At 42.5% G+C, this 21162-nt stretch overlaps 1 protein-coding gene across 6 annotated transcripts in view; it reads right to left on the bottom strand.

Annotated features, from left to right (window-relative positions):
• Positions 1–21162, bottom strand: part of Sox5 (SRY-box transcription factor 5) — a 380838-nt gene that overhangs the window by 222246 nt on the left and 137430 nt on the right. Inside the window, exon 1 of one of the 6 annotated variants that reach the window (XM_041638659.1) lies at positions 113–210. The exons of the other annotated variants lie outside the window; for them this stretch is intronic. The gene's annotated coding sequence lies outside the window, so the exon portion shown is untranslated. Of the gene's footprint in view, positions 1–112; positions 211–21162 lie in introns of those variants that run through there. 6 annotated transcript variants of the gene reach the window in all.

Here is a 21162-nt window from a genome sequence, read left to right on the forward strand (position 1 = left end):
CAATGTCTCCACACATATCATGTTCCACCGGGGACGACGGAGGTTCACTTGTTTTCTAGACGCGGATGCTGTGTCCTCCCCTGAATTTACTTAAGCCGGCTCCCCTACCTACCTCCCACAGAAAGAAGGGCGGCGGGAGAGCTGAGAACTGCACCAGGCTTCCTCAGAGATCTGCTACACTGGCTCCCTTCTCCTATCTTCTTTATTTGTGTAGCTGTTAGACATTTCTGCAAAGAAGGGGAGCAGCAGCCAGGCTCGCACAACAAAAGACCTACTGTCACCGAGCCAGCCTCAGACATGGTGGAAACCGGCCCACAGGAAAAGGCCTGGCTCCAGTATTCGGCCCCGGCCGAGTACAGTCACTATATTCAGTCAAATTGGCAACAGGTCTCAGTGTTCCTGGCTTTGAGCTGTGAACAAGGGTCGGGATTGAATAACCAATTACACAACCGCTGACTGAGTTTACTCAAGGTTTGCAAACTGCAATAATAGAGCAGTATTCAGGCAACTGTTTCATCGCCGTCCAGGTGCAGTGTCACACCCCCCCTCCACTGCCATGTCACTTTATCACATACGTCCATCAGGAAGGTTAATACCATGTCACGCTCGACGCGTAAATGAGGGGCTCTGCCTCTCTCCGCTGGGCAATTCACACGACATCTTCTCTTTTGTCTCTCCCTCTCCCTCTGTAAGTTAAACCAAGTTTCTGTCAGAGCTACAAAACAGTGTTTGAAAGAACAGTAGCTAACTGTCGATGGTTTTCCAAAACACCGCTTACACTAATCGGCTGTCTGAAGCGCCTCAGTGTACCAAGAATGTGACGGTTCTGCGATTTGGCTGCTCATGGAAACACCCAAATGTGAGGCGTTCCTGTCAACCTACCCAGGAGCGTGCCTTCTGCCTTTGCCAAAGTGAGTGTCTCCATTTAAGCTCAGGGGACCTGTGCTTTCCCAGTAGACTTCACCACTTGTCTCTAGACAAACTACAGAAACGGGATGTCAAGAGCTATTTCTAGATATCTACACCGGACGTTAAGGACTGGGTAGTTCCCCGCCAATGAGCCGAAGGGCAGCCATGAAGAGATGAAGGACTACCGATGGCCGGGAGAGAGTTGGCAGGTTTTGATATCTTGGTTGTTGTCTTTAAATCCTAACCCATGCAGATCTTGTAGAGGTAATCTAACATTCTTCACAGAGGTTATTTATCATTAAAATGATTAATGCAAATTCTTAAGTCTTACAGTGAAACTACAAAATACTGATGAAGGAAACTCAAGAAGACAAGGTGAATGGAAAGTTACTCTATGTTCATGAAAGGGAAGATTAATATTGTTAAGGTGTCTAAGATACTGAGAAAATGTATGGACTCATTGCAATCCCCAATTAAAAGAAACACTCACTAGTGTACTTTATACAAATAGGAAGGAGAATCCCCAAATACAAATAGAACTGAAAATAAAACAAAGCAGTTCTGAAAAATGACCTGGAATCATTGTCATTACCAGGTTAAAATTACATTATAAGTCTATGATTATCAACTTGCTATACACAAAATACATAGAAAACGAAACAAAATATAAAACCCTCAAAATCAAGTCTACATAGTCAGCTAAGATTCCACAACCAAAAGGCCACTATGGACAAAGGTGATAGCGCCAATGTATGGTGGTCCAGAGACTGTTTTTTTTTTTGTACCCAAGGTCTGCAATTAGATTTTTATCCTATAAGAAACACAAAAATCGACACAAAAGTATAAAAATCTAAACACAACAAGCTCCTTGGAACTGATCTTGGGAGTCATTTTCCTCAAAGTCACCCCCAAATCTCAAAAAATTGGAAATGAGCAGGATTACAGAAAACAAAATGTTCTGTCGCAGCATAGGAAGCAATCGATAAAAACAAACGAAAAATAAATAAATAAGGGAACTGACAAGTTGGGAAGCCTGTCTATTAACCAAACCTTACACCCAAGGTTTTATAAAGAACCAATGCGATTAATAACATGAAACATATAACCAGATCAAGAAGTGGGCAAAGGTCAGGGCCGGAGAGAGGGCCCTGGAGGTAAGAGCACTGGCTGTTCTTGGGAAGACCCGAGTTCTGATCCCAGCACCCCTACGGTGACTCACAAATGCCTATAACTATTCATCCTTTCTCCTCACCCTTCCCACTTTTCTGACCTACAAAGGCACTAAGGGTTCACATGGTACATGGACATATGTATACGCAGGCAAACATGCCTACACGTAAAAAAAATAAACAAATCTTTAAAAGCAGACGTGGCCAAGATATTTCTCTGTCTCTGACATACAGACAAAGTCTAGGAGCAGGGAAAGTTGTGCAACTCTTCCTGGCATCACAGAAATTCAAACCCATGAGGAGATTCTAACTCAAGCTTGTGAGTGTAGTTATTCCCCAAATGTAAGGCATCCCAGGGATTCGCAACGGTGTGTGTAAGATTCTGCTGGGCACTATAGGACAACAAAGTTCCGAGCCTTCATTATGGAAAACAATATGGAGATCTGAAAAGGAATTAAAAATAGACCCACCATGTGGACCAGTGATACCTTCTTCTAGGTGCGTATCCACGGGAAATAAGTCATGACTTTAAATACATCCATACTCCATCTTCTTTACAGCAACCATCATAGAACAGTCAAGATGGGAGGCAACCTAGTTCCCCAGGGGAAGGGGTGATGGGGTGCAAGCTCATATGTGTGTTCGTGCATGTGTTAGTGATAAAACACCATGGTCAGAAGCAAACATGTGTTTGTGCGTGTGTTAGTGACTTTTCCGGAGCTGTGATGAAGTACCACAGTCAGAAGCAAGTTTAGGAAGAAACAGTTTAACTGGGCTTAAGTTTCTAGAGTGAGAATTAACAACAGTGAGGGCATGGCAGCAGGCGATTGGAGCAGGACCCGAGAGATCACGTCTTCAACCCAGCGTAGAAAGCAGAGATGTAAGTGTGGCTCCGAGCTCTCAGATCCAGCTCCCAGTGATAAATTTCCACCAGTAAGGTCTTATTTCTACAGTTTCCTTAATCTCTACTAAGATGGCCAGCCACTAGAGTCCTCCTGCTCAGTTACCTGAGCCTATGAGGGACGCTTCTCACTCAAACCAGGCCAGTGTGTGAATGCTGAATTATTCCTCTTTACAGCCAAGGAGACCTTACCATTTGCTACTGCATGGGTGGGCCTGGACGGTATCAAAGCAAGAAAAAAAAGGATTCCAGACAGAGAGTCAAACACCGTGGGTTGTCTCTCACACATGGATGCTAAAAGAAGGTTGGCATGACGACAACAATGGAGAGAGGATGCTACAGTGCAGGAAAAAAGGTCAGACAGGAGCAATGCAGGCTATTACCACACAGAACAATATCACAATGAACCCCTTTATTTTGTTAGTAAAAACAATTTTAAAAACTGAGTAATTTAACAATCAAATAGACCCCCAAAGAGCAGTTCAGACAGTGAGTGAGAGTGTGAACTTTGTCCAGTACATTGATGGTGGCAGAATTTTTATGTGTTGTCATGGCCTGGATTGTAGTAACTTTTCATTTTTTGAGCCCTTACTACGCTTACTGCTTGCAATGCTAAAGTAGCAGAATGATTATTCTGATAAATATATCTAACATTATATCTGCAACTCACAAGTTTATATGAGTAGTGGAAATTCTGAATTCATCTATGTGTTTCCTTAACATCCATTTAGTTTGAGATGAAGGTTTCAAGAATAAAATCTTTTTTTTCACCTAAAAAATAAACCCTCTTTTCTGATTTCCTGACATATATCTGTGAGTGCTCATATGTGGTTCACTCATCCAACGGTGGTACAAAAGGCAAAACAGGATCTCTTCCAAAGAGCACAACTTCTAATTCGGTTTAGCCCCTTGTTCTTACCCAACGTCCACTAGAGACTTTGTCAATCTCTTTAAAAGGATAAAAAAATGAGCTGAGTTTTGAGTGATCAGAGGGTTTGGGAACATCAATATATTGGAAGAATGTGGGGGTAGCATTAATATAAGTGGCATAAAAGTCAACATTAAACCTAAAATGTACCCTGAGACACTAAAGAGTTAAGAAGAACAGTGGGAATGCTGTGGGCAGGTGGTTGACTGATATGGGCAATGCCTTACAGAGAAAAGAACCCAGCAGTCACTCACCTCACCTCGGAGTTGTGGAGCTGGGGAGTGATGGGAGGCCTTGAGGGAGGTCTTTCACCAGGGGTGCAGTTAGCTGCTGTTGAGTGAAGCAATGCTTTCAGGGTGTCCCACTGCTCGTGAGACCTTCTGTCACCTCTGTCACTACGCCACCATGGTCACTGTGGACTTCCACAGCCACTTTGAGCATAAGTGTGAGAGTGGCATTTCCTGACTCCCTCTGTTTTTTACAACAGTGACTCACATAGCCATTTGTGGGTTTAAAATATGTGGGTTTTGAAGCAGATTGGAGCCTCCACTTGGGCCATATCACTGGCAAAATGGCAGGAAAATTGTCAGTAACTAGGAAAAGTAATGGGATAACAGAAATGGTCATTTTATACATTTATCAAGATTTTTTTAAAATTATGTGCTGTTTGTTTCTTCCTGTGGGTATGTGCATGCGTGAGTGTGGGTGCCACAGAAGCCAGGAGAGAACATCAGGTCTAGAGCTGCAAATAGAGGCCATTGTGAGCCACCCAACATGGGTACTGGAACTGAAACCCATGTCCTCTCTGTAAGAGCAGCCCATGTGTTTAACGACTGAGCCATCTTTCCAGCCCCCACTGTTAACAGTTTAATGATAGTTACTATAGAATTAGCCCATGGGAGAAGCTTCCACCAGGTTTTGGAATATGACAGACTAGCATGTACAAATAACGTCTCTAATGTTTTAACTGTCCACCAAAATTCTAACTTCCAAAAGGCTCCCACAGGACAGAATATTGAAGTTATTCTAAACAGATACCTGAAGCACAAACACAGACTGAAGTCCTGACAGACTGTTAAGGCTTTGTCTTCCAAGCAAGCAGCCTTGGAGAGTAAGGAGACAAAGGTCGAAGACAGAGTCCACGCTGACACTTTCTCAAGCAACGGGACTCTGCACCCAGCCTATCACAAACTTCTCCGTGTCATGTTCTATAAAGCCAAAATGAAGCTCTGGAGTGTTGCTCTGGCTAGTCAGGGAAATGGGGAGTACGATTTAAGCACAAATAGCCAATTTACTACTCAAGGGAATTTTGGGGTATCCTCTTGTAAGATGCATCTGTAATCTGAATTCATGATTGTTAAAGGAGTGTTTTAACAGGGAGGCTCTGTGAACAAGGGAAGAATTTAAAGACTCGCCCTCTCTGTGTATATGCAAACAATATTGTGCTTCCCAGAAAAGAAATACTAACAGCATGTTTGCAGGGACAAACTCTCGGAAGCAAGATTGTCACCTTGCGTCAATTAAATGACTGCTCTCTTAGCAAGAATGTGTATTAGAATCCACTTCAGAAACTGTTTTCTTTTGCTTACTTTGAATATAACAATATTGATACTAGTAATACCTATTATTTATTTATGGACCAAGTAGGACTATATAATTGATAGAAAGGTTTTATTCTGTCTCAGAACAACTCTATGAGATATGTACTATTGCTGCAATTATCAATTTAAGAGAAAAAGGAGGCATAGAAAGCTTGCTCCAGTTTTCAGAGCCACATCTATGGAGTTTCTCAGACTGTTCCCTAAACCAGCATCCACATTCTCTGACAATGAATGTGTCACTCATCAGAAAAAGCAAACATATCCCTTCCATCCTAGCTCTTTTGAGTGAGCTACTTTTGAGATTTCCAGAATTCTGATTATTTGATTCTAGAATGAAACTCAACCCTTTTTCGAGGCCCAGAGCTTCATGGGTAAATTGTCCACGGGTATATTTCTCCAAGCTCATCTTGGACTATTTTCTCCATCATCCACTGGTCAGTGTGGCCATTTTCACGCTCCACTGGGTTGCTGCCTCAGCATCCCTTCTTTGTGCTCCCCAAATACTCTCTTCTGCAAACCCCATGATTGGTTTCCCATCTTAACTCATATCCCTCCTTTTAAGAAAAGCCCTACAGCGACACAATACAAGCATGCCAGCCCTTCCCTTCCTTCCGCCTAATTCTACCCAACTTCCTTAAGTCTATGGATCTTCTTAGTCATTATGTTATTTGCTATTTTTGGGCATTAAAGTATAGGCTGCAGGAGCTTGTATGTGTTCTGTCTGCTACACGCTTTCACTTCTTAGGCTGACTTGAGCCTCTCCTGCATTGCGTGGGCCGATGCATGTTCTACCAACACTTGGTGACTCACTTTGCTCTAAGGTGACTCAGATGTCACCCGTGGTGATGGAAAGACCTCCACAAAAAGAGGATGGGAGGTGATAAATAATTTTGCCCACATTTCTTAATTATGTCCATGGATGCCAGGCATCAAAGGAACAACATCTTAATCAGAATAGGCACTGATTGATTGTACTCTGAGAGAAAGTTATGAGAATATCGTAAGATACAGGGAATGGGGACAGAAGTCACATTCTTCCTTCAGTCTCTCAAACAACTCTCAGTCCACATTTTCCTAATTTCCACATTTTGAATTAATTCCAGCTCTTTATGGATGCAACAATCCTCAAAAAGTTATAATAGAATATCAATAATCAAAACATGCAATTATCACCAAATCTGTAAACACATGCACATACAACTGTATCATTTCTTCCTATACTTATCAAACTTACATCTACCTATATGCAATTTTGAATTATTTAAGAGATTAGCAATTAACTTATTTGCTTAAGCTAAACAAAAAAAACTTTTCATTCTTTTGCAGTGGAATCACATTATGCAATTGTTTAGCTCCTTTAAATTCAGCTATGATCATCTGAAAATAACATTAAAACAAAAGGGGGAACTATTAATTTTACATGGGCCGATGATTCTGTTTGTCCATGTGGATGGTTCCTGATGGCTGAGTTGATCATGATACAAGGTGTGGGACAACTTCTCTGACCTCAAGTCCTGTAAGCCCCACACAGTCAAGTCTCTCCTTGTTGTAGGGAGTGAGTTTCATGTTGAAAAGCACAAACTTTTCACACACCGACAAACACAATCAACAAAATCAACAACCTCACATATAGAAGATAGTACCATGTGGGATGTGTTAAAGAACAGACCAAATGACAATGACCTATGTAGTAAGGAGGCTGCTTGTTCATTTCCTGGCTGCTCAGCAGCTCAGACCTGAAATAATCACACAGAAACTAAATTATTTAAATCACTGCTTGGCCCATTAGCTCTAACTTCTTATTGGCTAACTCTTACATCTTAATTTAACCCATCTCCATTAATCTGTGCATCACCATGAGGTCATGGCCTACCAGCAAAGTTTCAGTGCATCTGTCTCCAGTGGTGGCTCCATGGCTTAACTCTGACTTCACCTTCTTTTTCCCAGCATTCAGTTTTGTTTTCCCGCTTAGCTCTGTTCTATCCTAACAGGCCAAGTCAATTCCTTTATTAACCAATGGTATTCACAGCATACAGAAGGGAATCCCACATCAGACCTATGCTCCTCTTTGTGGCTTGTGCCTAAGGATTTTCTCAGTGTAACCCTGACCATCTCACAGAGTATAGAATCGAAGCTTGGTTCACAAGTCACTCCGTGTATTCAATGCTATCTTATGTGCACATCTGCTTTGATGCACGCATCTAAAGAAGAATTTATTTCAGTATGGTTGCTCCCACTTCCTAAACAAGTTTTGGAGAGAAAGTGAGGCCATTAACACCAGAGGACAAAGAAAAAACTAACAAACAAACAAAAAGCCCCACAAGTCTTAGGTTCCCAATTGTAAAACTGAGAGGTGCGTGAGTGTGAGCGGAGACAGGAGGTGAAAGGGAAGAATTGTTGAAAGCCAGATGAAGACCAAGGCTGGGCACAGAAAGAAAGAAAGAAAGAAAGAAAGAAAGAAAGAAAGAAAGGAAGAAAGAAAGATCCTAAAGAAGGAGCATGTGTGTAGGGCTTGAAACAGGCAGCAAACGTCAGGAAACCTATTCAGAAGGCTCAGGCTATGGGGCCTGGAAGAAGCCTAACAACCACAGAGAGGAAGCAACATGGTTCTCTGTGGAAGGTATCACCAGTGCTGAGACCCTGTCCTTTACAGAGCGGGGACCCAGATCACAACACGGCTCTCTGTGGAAGGTACTGCCAGACTGCTGAGACCTTGTCCTCTACAGAGTGGGGACCCAGAACACAACACAAGCAAACCAAGTCTTCAGAAGGAAACTTGCTCTTGCCCTACCCACGCCTCTTCATTCTCCTTCAAACAGTCCATTAAATTTAGATTCTCTCTTCTGAAAGGCGGTGTTAAAAACAAAAACATCTTTTTTCCTAAAGCCAGTGATAGGAGCTAAGATTTTTGCTCGAACTCTCCTGCCATTTTGTGTGAACGTTAGCTATAAATCTCTGGTCACACTTTCTTGGTTGTAGATTGTAAGATTCCTGTGCTAGAAATGATCTTTCCCCGCACTTTAAAATAAAGAAGGCTGCACAGATGGGTCGAAAATAATCAAACCTTGGGATCTTGCTGGACTTCTCTGCCTGTCACTGTTCGATCAAGCCCTCATTCCCTCATTGTGTCTCCTAAGGTTATTCCTGGCTTATTGAACTTGTCTATGAAAATGGGTGGCTCACCCTCGGACTTTGGAACTTGATTCTGATGGGTGCTAGGTGACAAAAAGCTATTAAATACATTTGCTATATTTTGTTAGGCTGGCCTATGCTGGCTATGGCTTTCTATATGTGATAGAAAAGGTTGGCAACAAGGGTTGTGAGCCTGAACTGACCCTATGCAGTGGGCAAGAGGTAAACATCATATCCCCCAAAGTTGGGGTGAGAAAGAGAGAGAGAAAGAATAAATGGGCACACATCTTAACTGAGAACTCTCCAGTTCAAAGGAACACATCCTTACGGTGTAAGTGAGATAGACCAGAAGCAGATGTCTCCTCTGCACCCACTGAGCAGAGAGGCAAGCGAGAAGTCTCCAATCCAAATGGCCCAAAGAAACCACACTCTACACCTCAGTAAATTCAACCATTGCAATAAAGCAAGAACAAAAAAATCACCTTGTTATCTTGCTGAGTGAAATGGCTCTCAGTTGATAGGTATTGTATATGACCTCACCACACCCAATAGCAGCCACTTCCTAGGGTAAACTTTCCAGAACGGCTTCCAGTGATAAATACTTATGCATCTAAATATGCAATAGTGATATCCATAAATTCTCACATCAGAACTGCAATACTGCCACTCCGTAGGAGACTCACAAGGACTATTTTGAGAGATATGGATTCTTTGCTCTCTGCTCTGGCCACACTGGCCATAAAAGCTGAAGAACAATTGCTGCAAGAAGGCACCGAGCTCAGAGATAACACATCTGAGTCCAGTAAATCAGCTGACTCTGCTCTGCCTAACTGGAGTAACGCAGACAGACGCTTCTCAGATTCACAAGCTCTTCTGTGGGATGTGCCAGCAAGCACATTCAAATGGCCAAACACATTTTTAAAAAGTACGAAGACACATATTTAAAAATGATCTTGCTTAGTGTGAGCATTTTAAATTAAAGCTATGTGCTAGTAAGAGGATAGTAGTGATTTGAGCATGCATGCCTGTAAGAGAATCAAACCTCGCGGCAAGCTGTTTCCAGCCCTGATCATGAAGCTAAATTCTCCTAGTTTGAACTAATGGATCCCAAGGAAACAATGCGAGCCTGCATTTTAGTGCATGAGGCCTGATTATTTCAACATTCTGTGTAACGTGATTGATCTCTGGCAAAGCTTTTGTAAACGAACTCCAGTGTTCACTATTTCACAAACATGTTGTCTAAAGCACTGGACTTACACGTATGTATGTAGACAGATGTACACACATAGTTACAGTAATTGACAGTGTGTCTGTCTTAGTTTGGTTTTCTATTGCTGTGATAAGACACCGTGGCCAAAAGCAACTTCCTGTTTGTAGTCCTTCAAGGTAAGAATTCAAGGCCAGAACCAGAAGGCAGGAACTGAATCAAAGGCCATGGAGACACACTGCTTACTGGCTTGCTCCCCAAGGCTGCTTCCTCAGTTTGCTTTTGCCTACCCAAGGGTGGCACCACCCACAGTGGGCTGGGTTTTCCACATGCACCAGCAATCAAGAAAGTGCTCCATATAGATCAGCCTGGGGAAAACTATTTCTCAGTTGAGTTGCTTGTTGTTGTTTTTTTTTTTTTTTTGAAGACTCTGGCTTGTGTCAAATCGATAAAAAGCTAACCAACATAATTAAAAGAAGTGATGTTTAATTTAGAAACAAAACTGTGTGTGTACTCATCTGTGAGAATGCATTTTCGTGCATGTGTAAGTGTGTGCATGTGCGCACATTTGTGTAGGCACGTGTGTACAGATGAGTGTGTGACCACATGTGTGTCCTTGAGTCTCTAGATAGGCTTCCACCAACCCCCACTAGTTACCATAGGGATCGAAGCAATTGTCCCCAAATCAGTACTTCTTGTTGGTATTTTCTTGGAAAAAAAGTTTACAGTCTTAGTTTTTTAACAAATACGTGACGATGTCATATTAGGATTACCTGACGTTGACCACTGGATATTCTTCGAAATAAATAAAAGCAGGGTGAATAACGAATTACATCATTCAATTAAATGCTCGTTAGCTGCCTAATGGCCTCGCAGCCGCAGGGCCAGCAGCCAGTGCCCCTTCCTACCAGAAGCCTATAGAGCCGAAAAGGAGCCTGGGCTGCAAGGGGAGGGATGCACAGCAACAGGTTTTAGCTGTCCTGCCGGCGTGTCTCAGAGTGCTCAAGAATCTGCGTGTGTGCTGTCCTCCTTTCCTCTATATACACGTGTGTGAGGATGTGCAGAATGCAAACTTAGACCAATGTTGACTTGCTGATACCAATCCTGTGTGTGACTTAAAAAGAATGTCAGGCCAGAATTAGTGGCAGCCTCTAGGATGAGGCAGGTTTTTAAATTCTATGCTTATCTGCTTCTGTATGAGCCTAGCTACAGTCCAGGCAGGGAAACACTTTCTGGAACTTTCCTGAAGACCTGAGTTCAGATCCCAAGAACCCACGTGAAAAGTCAGCTGTGGTGGCTGCGCTGAGAGCTGGGGAAGGGGAGCAGCTCCTGAGCTTGCTTGCCAGCTTGTCTAACTGGCTAGTCAGCTCCACGTTCAGAGAGGAAAATTGTCTCAAGCAGTGAGGGGTTGGGCCAGCAAGATGGCTCCGTGGGTGAAAATGTTTGCCATGGTGACCGAGGACCCGAGATTGACTCCTGGAGACCCATGTGATGGATGGAGAGAATGAGTACAGTTGTCCTACTGACCTCCTCGTTCATGCTAAGGCACAAAAGCCACACACGAGGACACCTGTGATTTATCCACATTGTACATGTTCACACAATACACCACACACACACACACACACACACACACACACACACACAAGTCTAGTGTTGCAGGAGAGGATGCCTAGGCGTGGTAAGGTTGGGGCTGAGAGGCTGAGCACCAGTGACTCAGCAGCAGGTTGGGGGCCAGCCTGAACTGAGAAGATCCTGCTGCATGATGAGGAAGGCACAGCGCCTCTCAGCCTCCGTCAGAACTCGGTTCAGGAGGCTCATGCCCACCTTTACTGTGAAGGCCGATATGGATAGGCAAGTTGACCCCAGTGTTCCCCGACCTTTTCCAGAGAGCCACATGTCCTGTGAGATGAGAATAACAGCAGCCATACTCGGAAAAGGCGCCAGGCGTCACCGGTCACATTCCATACTGAGGAAACAGAGGCCGTCACTTCCCTCTGTCTTTTCTGTCTGTGAGAGAAACATGGGCTACAAACTCACTCTGGATTTCTTTTTTCCAGTTTTAATCTCATGTGTTTTCTTTGGCCCACTAACCACCAGGCTAAATACTTTATCTCCTTGAACCGATGTGTTGTGACACCACAGATGAATGACAGTAGCAAATAACAAGGAACTAGAGAAAAGGAGCAGGCTATGGGGTGGCCTTTCAAATGAGCTACCACTTCCTCTACCAAAGATCAAAAGATAGACACACCACAGTTTGAATTTCTTAACGATTATTGTCCAGAAATTCAAATTTTACTATAAAATGATGGGAAGAAAGAATGGGAAATAGTTTCAGGTAGACTTCTAAAACTGAAGGGCTCATAAGACGAAAATTGAAATGTAAAAATATTTGAATACTTTTCCCTTTTTTTTCTCTTTCCTTTCTTCCTCTCCCCCACCTTCTCTTCCCCGCCTCACCTCTTATTCCCTCCTTCATGTCCTGACTGGGACTTTCCCTGTCCATACAAACACCATTGCTCTCTTCGGAAAGAATGGAGTTTTCTTTCCTGTAAGATCAACACAGGATCGAGGAGATTTGGAGAAAGAGAAGGAAATTAAAGGCCAAGTCCAGAAACTACTGATTACTTAGGCAAAGTAAGAGTGAGTCGTGGCCATTGTTCAGCGGAGGACAGGAACTCATAAAGGCGAAAGAGACCTGTGCACATTCATGTTATACTGTGCTCCGGGACTGGACAGCCCATCTGAATCCAGCGGACTGTGTGTGGACTAGCCACACACACCTGTGTGACTTGGAGACACACAGCACAGGTCAAGCGCCAGCTTCATTCTGTTCCATTCACACTTTGGAGGAAACTGTCCAGGTCTCCTTTCAGCTTCTGAGCCAGGACAAAAGGATGCAGTATTAAAGAACGCAGCTAAAAGCTGACCACGTAGACATCTATTCTCAACCATTTAGGTCACCGTTCTCCCACCAAAGCCTTGCAACTTGTGTTCTTCTCAAGAGGGTAAAATGATGTAGTGTTTTCTCCGAGCCATGACTCAGACTCTATTAGGGTGATTATAATCAGCCCGAGAGTCAAATGGCCAAAAGCAAACTCAGAGAGGTGGAGAGGTAGAATGGCTTCGGTGTCTCAAGAACATCCCTAAAAAGCCAGTGACAAAGTCCTATGCATCTGTGTATTTAGAGGTTGGTGAATATTAAGGGATATTACATGAATGGTCAGAGAGAAAAGAGACAAAAATAGTACTTATCAATACAACGGTTCATTTTTCTAACATTTAGCAAATACAGAGAACCTCCCATGTGCCAGACACCTATGTGTAGATTCTGCCATGGGATTCAGGCATGAGCAACTCAGGCACTCCTGGCTACTTTTGTGGCATTTGTAACCAAGAGGATCGTCAAAGGGAAGAGGAACTAAAGGCTGGTGCCACTGCTTCCGCGCTGTTTGAAAAACCGCAACATCAGAACTTAATAGCTGAACAATTTCTATCTCAATCTTTAAGATAAAGACAAAGTATATTTAGTATATCTGTAAGATTCTGAGCAGGAAAAAGAGCAGGTGGGGAGGCATCTGGTTCTTGTCCAATTCTACCACCAGTCACCTAGTGGGCATGTCTGAAAACCCACATCTCACAAACCTGTCGCTGGCAAGAGGATTTTTGTGGTTAATTGAAGACGTACGGGTGTTTCTGTGACTTGTTGGTCAATACCTTAGATCTCTATACAAACAGGAACGAAATAGTACGGGATCGTGGGGGAAAGATACGCGGCTGCAGGAACGCACAGGCTTCTTTACGTTCCTGCAGATGGCTCTGCTTGATTGACGTGGACGCTCCCCATTCTGACTTAAAGAATGGAGACATTTGGGCAGGCCCAGAACTCATGTTTTTCTGTTTAAAAGTGGCCTTTGGAAGTTGTAAATCAAAATCTATTGCCTTAAAAACCTAAGTTTTCCATTTCTCTCAGTTTGTTGTTGGGGGGTTGGAATATACGCTGAACTGGTGCCATTCTGTTTCAGACAGACACAGCAACATTTGGAAAAAGATAAGAAGCATTTGGGTGTTACAAAATTAAATAAAGGTATTTTAATGAAAAGTCTAGATTATTACAAATATTTATGGAATTTTGATGTTTATTTTTAAAGGTTATGTTTTTATCTAAAAGCATGCTTTGCTATGAGAAAAATGGAAGAGCAAAATAAAGACTGAATGATTTTCTGTTTAGTTTAGTGCTGATCAGTTCTAAACTTTAACAAGACAACCTCACGGATAAATCATCTATCTACATAATAATGCTAGAGGTCTCCAAGAATTCCCCAAAGTATTTCTAAAATGTGGAAGTATTTTAGAACAGGAACTCACACACTCATGTACATGCCCCCACACCCATGTATGCGCACATGTGCACACACATGCACACACGTGCACACACACAAGTACACACATGCACACACGTACACACATGCACACACATGCATACACATGTACACACACGCACATACACGTACACACATGCACACACGTACACACACCACACACACATGCACACACACGTACACACATGCACACAAAAGTACACACATGCACATACACGTACACACATGCATACACAATACACACATGTACACACATGCACACACATGCACACACACGTACACACATGCACACACATGCATACACACATACACACATGCACACACATGCACACACAAGTACACACATGTACACACATGCACACACAAGTACACACATGCACACGCACACGTACACACAGAGAACAAATGCCTTGGGATTCCTCTTCTGTGGAGAAAATATGTCCCAGGGTTTTGCTAAGTCCCCCCACATCTACTGTTTCCAAATTTAAGCAATGATAGAATTATTACTAAACTCTGCGTGGCATGGTTAAGACCTTTCCACACAATACTTTGTTTGTTGAAGTTTCCTTTTCTTTTGAAGATCAGAATTACAAAGAGAAAAAGGAAATAGTGAGGTTTTTTCAGTGTGTGTGTGTGTGTGTGTGTGTGTGTGTATAGGTGCTCACAGATGCCAGAAGAAGACATGAGATAGAGTTAGAAACAGGTGTGAGCTGATTGAACACAGGCAGTAAGCATTATTTTTTTTAAAAGATTTATTTATTATGTATACAGCATTTTCCCTACATATATGCTGCAGACCAGAAGAGGGCACCAGATCTCATTACAGATGGTTGTGAGCCACCATGTGGTTGCTGGGAATTGAACTCAGGACCTCTGGAAGAGCAGTCAGTGCTCTTAACCTCTGAGCCATTTCTCCAGCCCCCGGCAGTAAGCATTCTTAATTGCTAAGACACCTCTCCATTCCTGAGGAAAAAAAATTTAAATTTTTGAAAATCAAAATTTAAAATATTTATTTTTCTAGTCACCAACTTGGTGCTGATCTTTTTGAAAAGCATCATAGTTTTCCCGGGGCTTACCCCAATCATCTCCCAAGGACAATGACGCCGCAGGGTAATGAGTTACAAGTTTTATGAAATCATTGGTAGGGCTGGAAAGATCGCTCAGTGGTTAACTGCACGGCTGCTCTTCCAAAGGACCAGAGTTTAGTCCTAACACCCATACAGTGACTCACAACCACCTGGGGATCGGATGTCCTCTTCTGGACTCTGGGGACACCAGGCAAGCATGTGGTGAACAGACGTGCACGTTATATGGGTCACTAAATCAATCATTGGCTTATGTCACACCATACAGTATTTCTATAGTTTCAAAAAGACATCCTCTACATCAATACGCTGAAAAAAAAAAAAAAACAAAAAAAAAAAAACAAAAGGTTTCTCTACTCTGGGTAAAAGGTTCTAGAACCTGAATTTGAACACTTATACAAAGCTACTTGAATTCCTAAAATGAGTTATTTTAAACATACACATTTTTCTTCTCAAGAATAATAATCACTGTTTGAATATTGATCAGCTAAGAAGGAATTTTATAGAGCCTGAGAATCTGATGTTATAAGTAGCACATGGCGCCTGTTTGGCATGTTCTAGTACAATGCTCATTCAATGCACAGCAGCTTTTCAGATGACAGACACCAGTGCTTTTCTAGGGAACCTTCTCAGGTAGGAACATAGCAATGATACCAAAACATGAAAAAAAGATCTATGAGTAAAATATATTTTAGACTAAGTAAATTTTAGTCTCTGGAGCCTTATTAATACTTATTACAACGATTTTCAAATGATTTACCATCAGATCAGAATAGGAAGAACCAAATAGTTAATAAAATTAGGAAATAAAATATAAAGGATGCAGATCATTTGCCTTCATAGGTTTTTAACCTATTTTTAATGAGTTCAGTAAGTTCTGCCTTTTAATAGTGAAATGAGGGGCTCACTGTAATCACAGCTTGCTAAGGAGCACCATAACCTCAAATGTAGCTTCTATGGGGTAGTCGAGAGGCCCTGGAGAATCTTCTCCTCTTGCGGGTTTTCCAGTTATGTGGACTTGGGGAAATTACACAGCTTCTTTTATCATTGAGTACTATTGTGGGGGGACAAAAACCACATAGTCACATAATTCACAGAACGTCCAATTTGTGAAATTATTTGAGCTGGTGAGGTGGCTCAGTAGACAAAGAAACTTGCTGCTATGGCTGGTGAAGTTGAGCTCAGTCCCTGGACACACAAAATAGGACAGAACAAACACCAGCAAACCATCCTCTGACCTCACGTGACTACTGCATTACATGTGTACCTACTCCAAATAAATAATAAATCTAATATAATAAAAAATTTAAATCCTCAAATATTCCTTAAGATGAAACATATGAAGATTATCTCAGTAGAAGCAATTGATAAAAATACCAATTATAGTATATAAAAGTAAAAGTTTTAAAAAGTAAATAGCTTCATGGCTAGGAGGAAGTTATTTGAAATCTATACTACTTCATTTATTTCTGTGTGAAAAGGCAGTTTTAAGAAATATCAGTGTAGTTTTAGCTCGCTTTTTAAAAAAGCAATTCCATGACTGTTTACAGACAAACACTGCAAACTCACTAATTGCACAATAAACAAAACTTTGCTGCTTACATTAAGTACAAGACAAAATCAGCACGGAAGTGTGAAAGTGTTACTTTAACTAATTCTAGCCCCAGGGAAGGAAGAAGTTTCTACGAACTGAAAGTTTTCTGTGTCAGGTATCTTCCTTTTGCTTTAACTAGACTGGATGATGCAGCCCCGGGGTGGATTGGTGCAGAGAACTCACCTGTTCTTCTAGGAATGCTCACTCAGTCTCTTCCTACAAGCTCCCAAGGGGTACAGCTTAATTTACGCATCTGTACCCCTAAGACGATGCTCAGTAAATGTTTAAGTCACAGAGTAGAGAATTAACACTTTCAGCAATGCGTGAGACCCTGAGGCTGAAGGGTAGTCCTAAAAACCCTTTGCTGTGCCAGATGCCAGACTCCCAGCTGTTGGAGAAGCTAAGGGGGGAGAAGCTAAGACAGGGACCCAGAGGGATGGCTGGGAAGAACATGAAGACTGAAGGAAATTCAGGGATCTAACCGGGGTGCACCTGCCTGGTCAGCTTGGCCTTGATCATTATTCAGAGTGTTCTGGACTTTATTTCTGTCATGTAACAAGGAGAAAAGATTGTAACGTGTGTTTTGATGTGTGCGTGCGTGTGTGTGCGTGTGTGTGTGTGTGTGTGTGTGTGTACGTAATGGTCTGAATGAGAATGGCCTTAATAAGTTCGTTTATTTGAATGTTTGGTCACCAGGGAATGGAGCTGTTTGAAATGCTTATAAGGAAGAGGAGGTGTGACCTTGCTGGAAGAGGTGCATCACTGAGGTTTCAGAAGCTCTATCCAAGCCCGGCATGGCTCCCTCTGTTCCTCCCCCTGCCTCCACCCACCTTTGGCTCTGCCTAAAGATAAGAATGTCACTATTAGCTATGTTCCAGTGCCTGCACACACGCTGTCATGTTCCTGACCATGAGGACATGGACTAAACCTCTGAAACTGTAATGAAATCCAAAATTCAATGCTGTCTTTCACAATACTGCCTTGGTCATGATGTCAGCTCACCGCAATAGGCCAGTGACTAAGACAATGCCTGTGTGTGTGTGTGTGTGTGTGTGTGTGTGTGTGTGTGCGCGCGCGCGCGCGCGCACGTGCCCATCTGCAAGCACAGAGGCCAGATGCGCCCAGCTCTATCACTTTTTACCTTCTCCCTTTGAGATAAGGTGCTGTGTTGAGCCTGGAGAACTGGAGTAAGGCTGGTGGTCAGAATGTCCCAGCCATCCTCCTGTCTCCACTGGCAACAGGGCTCAGGTTCCAGGCATTCCAAGGCCACACCTGAGCTCAGGCCCTCACCCTTGTGCGTCAAGTGCTGACCCAGTGAGCCAGTTTGCCAGCCTCTCAACTTTCTCTTATTTTCTCATTGCGTTTGTATCCCAAAGAGGTAGAACAGAGACGGGGGATGCAAAGATCCAGCACTTAGTAAATACTTATTAAGTTAATACCAAAAATTCCAACTATCAGTTCAACAGACTAAAGAAACGACTTTGCAGGTTTTTAATGAGAGAAACCTAACTTACAGTATGTTCAGTTTCTTGAAAATATTAAGCAAGCAGAGGTGTGGACACACAGTGCTTGTAGGCACTGAGGTTAAGAAGCTTTTCATCTATAAAAGGTAAAACCTTTCTGATATCAGTAATGCTTGAATGGAGAGCAATGTGAGCCCAAAGACTTGCTCATCCTAAAATGACACTATAAAATATCATCAGGGGTCACTTTGAACATGACACACATGAGGAACTGGTATTGGAAAATAACACACTATTGCTATTTTGCTAAGCGAGGTCGGGTTAAAAACCTGTGTTCTCTGAATCCTTGACCCAGCAGCTTTGGGTGGGGCCTGTGCTAAAAAGTATATGGAAGTCTTCCTTTTCCACCTTCATGGCTAAAGGAGAGTTGCATGTTTGCTTTGATGCATGGCTTGCAGGCATGATGAACACACTCATCTGAAATAAAGCTATATCAATTTAATTATAATCATAATCACACTTCTCACAAGGAATTTCCATTGCTAACTTGGGAACCGTAAGTCCTTGTTAACAGAGCACAGCACAGTGACACACAGCCCAATTGTAGAAATAACCGAGTCTGCCTGCTGTCATCTGATCTATCAATGCCATCTCCTCTTCCAGTAGCTGTGGGACGTAGCCTAGAAGCGCTGTGGATGCTTTGAGAAGAGTTAAGTCGGTTACCGATCAGAACAATGTAGCCTATTACAGCTCAACTTCAGAGTGGGGTGGGTGGGCAAGGAAATGAGGAGGCGCTTATATGCCGGCCTGAGTCAGCAGGATGGACTGACAGAGTCATAACCAGAGGCTGCGCACAAGGGGAGGGGGACTTGGCTGTCTATCTGTTTTGTGCATCTGGAGTCCCTGTAGCTGTGACCTAAGGCATAACAAAAACCAAGGTGGAATGATGGTTAGGGGGAAAAGGACAGAAAAACAGAAAGGAAACAAAGAACGGAAGTTAGAAGAAAACATAAAAAGCATACATACTAAAACACGGAAATACAACTGGGTGATTGTGGCTCACACCTTTAATCCCAGCACTAGGGAGGCAGAGGCAGGTGGATCTCTTTGAGTTGAAGGCCAGCCTGGTCTACAGAGCAAGTTCCAGGACAGCCAGGGCTATACAGAAAAACTCTGTTTCAAAAAAAGAAAAAATAATAACAGAAAAAAAACAAGGCAAACCAAACCAAACCATAAACATACAGAAGAGGTGAGATTGAAGCAGAAGCCAGCTGTGTGGAAGAAATTCATAACACATCTTACTGAGGGTCTCATACACTTTCTGTGATCTCTGTCATCCAGAACTATTACTTAAGCTGCTTCTGGTTCTATCAATTCTAACAGATGAAAATACATTGTCTTTAGGGGTGAAAAAAGCTTTTGTGGCACACATACATGAGTGGAAATTGTCTCCTGAGTCCTCATTAATGGGAGGGAACACTGGAGTTGATTTAGTGAACTATAGCCTGATAATAGCATATTTTTATGAATTTTTCTTTGTAAATTCTTCAATGCAGACTGATGATATCATGCTAAAGCACTGTTTGGTAAAAACAATTGTGTCTCTGCCTAAGAATGGAGCGTGATGAATTCCTTCCTCCATCTTCAGAGGAAACTGAGGGGCGGCTCCTCAGAATGCCTAGGTGCGCGATAGTTAGACACGAACATTCTATTTTTTCTGCTGAGCTTTTTGTAAAAATGGCACAACAGGCTTGGATTCAAATTGACAAGTACCTAGAAAGTGAAGGCTATATGTTGGTAATCAGATGAGCAGATAATTTTTTACTGTAAGTTAAAACAATTCGATGAATATTGATTACAAACTGTAGCAAGTACCATTCAATAGTAATAAAGAAAGATGCTAAGTTTAAAGAGAAACACTGTATTATTCTCTTTGGGGTTTGTTACAGCTAAAGAGGCCATAAATATAAAAAGTCTAGCAACATTATATATTTGTATGTGTATATATATACATATATACACATATATGTGTACATAATTATTTATAAACTATATGTATAGGCATGTGTGAATCTTTTATTCAGATGGAAACAATGCTGCATTTAAGTGAAAAAAACTCTCCCAGCCCTAAAACAGAAGCCATGTATCTCCATGACAGACCAACAGAAACGATAGAAGAAACTGGCCAAGGATCCTCAGCCTTTGTGACGTCTGGCATATGTAAGAGAGGAGAAGAGGGAGAAGGGAGGGAGGAGATGTGAAGGGGGAGAAGGAGGAGAAACGGCAGAAAAAGAAGGCACAGGCACGAATTTCCCCCACAATATTTAGGAGGCAGGCGGGCTCCTCCACTCTTTGCTCTCACATTGGCCTTTGGAGTGAGAGGCTGGAAACCTCTTCTCTAGTAAAGAGGATGCGCAGGAAAGGCGCCATCCCTCTCGGTGGTTTTCATTCTATCATCAGCCTGTTTAAAGGCGAATTCAGGATTTCTTAAATTAAAACATCATGTGCATAGATCAGGAGCAATGACTCATGGCTTAGACGCCAATGTGAGACAGTTTGAAGCTGTTCCTAGGCCACATGCTATCAATCAGAAGCAGCCCAGAATATAGGAGCGAGTCAGTACGTAGCTCACTACTACCCGGAAAGCTTCCAGCCAGCACACGAGCCGTGCGCTAGCTTTTCCTAGCGTATCTGCAAGAGATGTGGTAGATGTATTTCAAACAGACTGCCTAAGCCTTAACTTCAAAAATATATTCTGCTAACTGTAGGCAAGTTTTCTATTTGTGGT

The sequence above is a fragment of the Microtus oregoni genome, unplaced genomic scaffold (assembly GCF_018167655.1).
Source record: "Microtus oregoni isolate MIOR12 unplaced genomic scaffold, Mior012 000002F_ref0000024, whole genome shotgun sequence".
Taxonomy (NCBI): Eukaryota; Metazoa; Chordata; class Mammalia; order Rodentia; family Cricetidae; genus Microtus; species Microtus oregoni.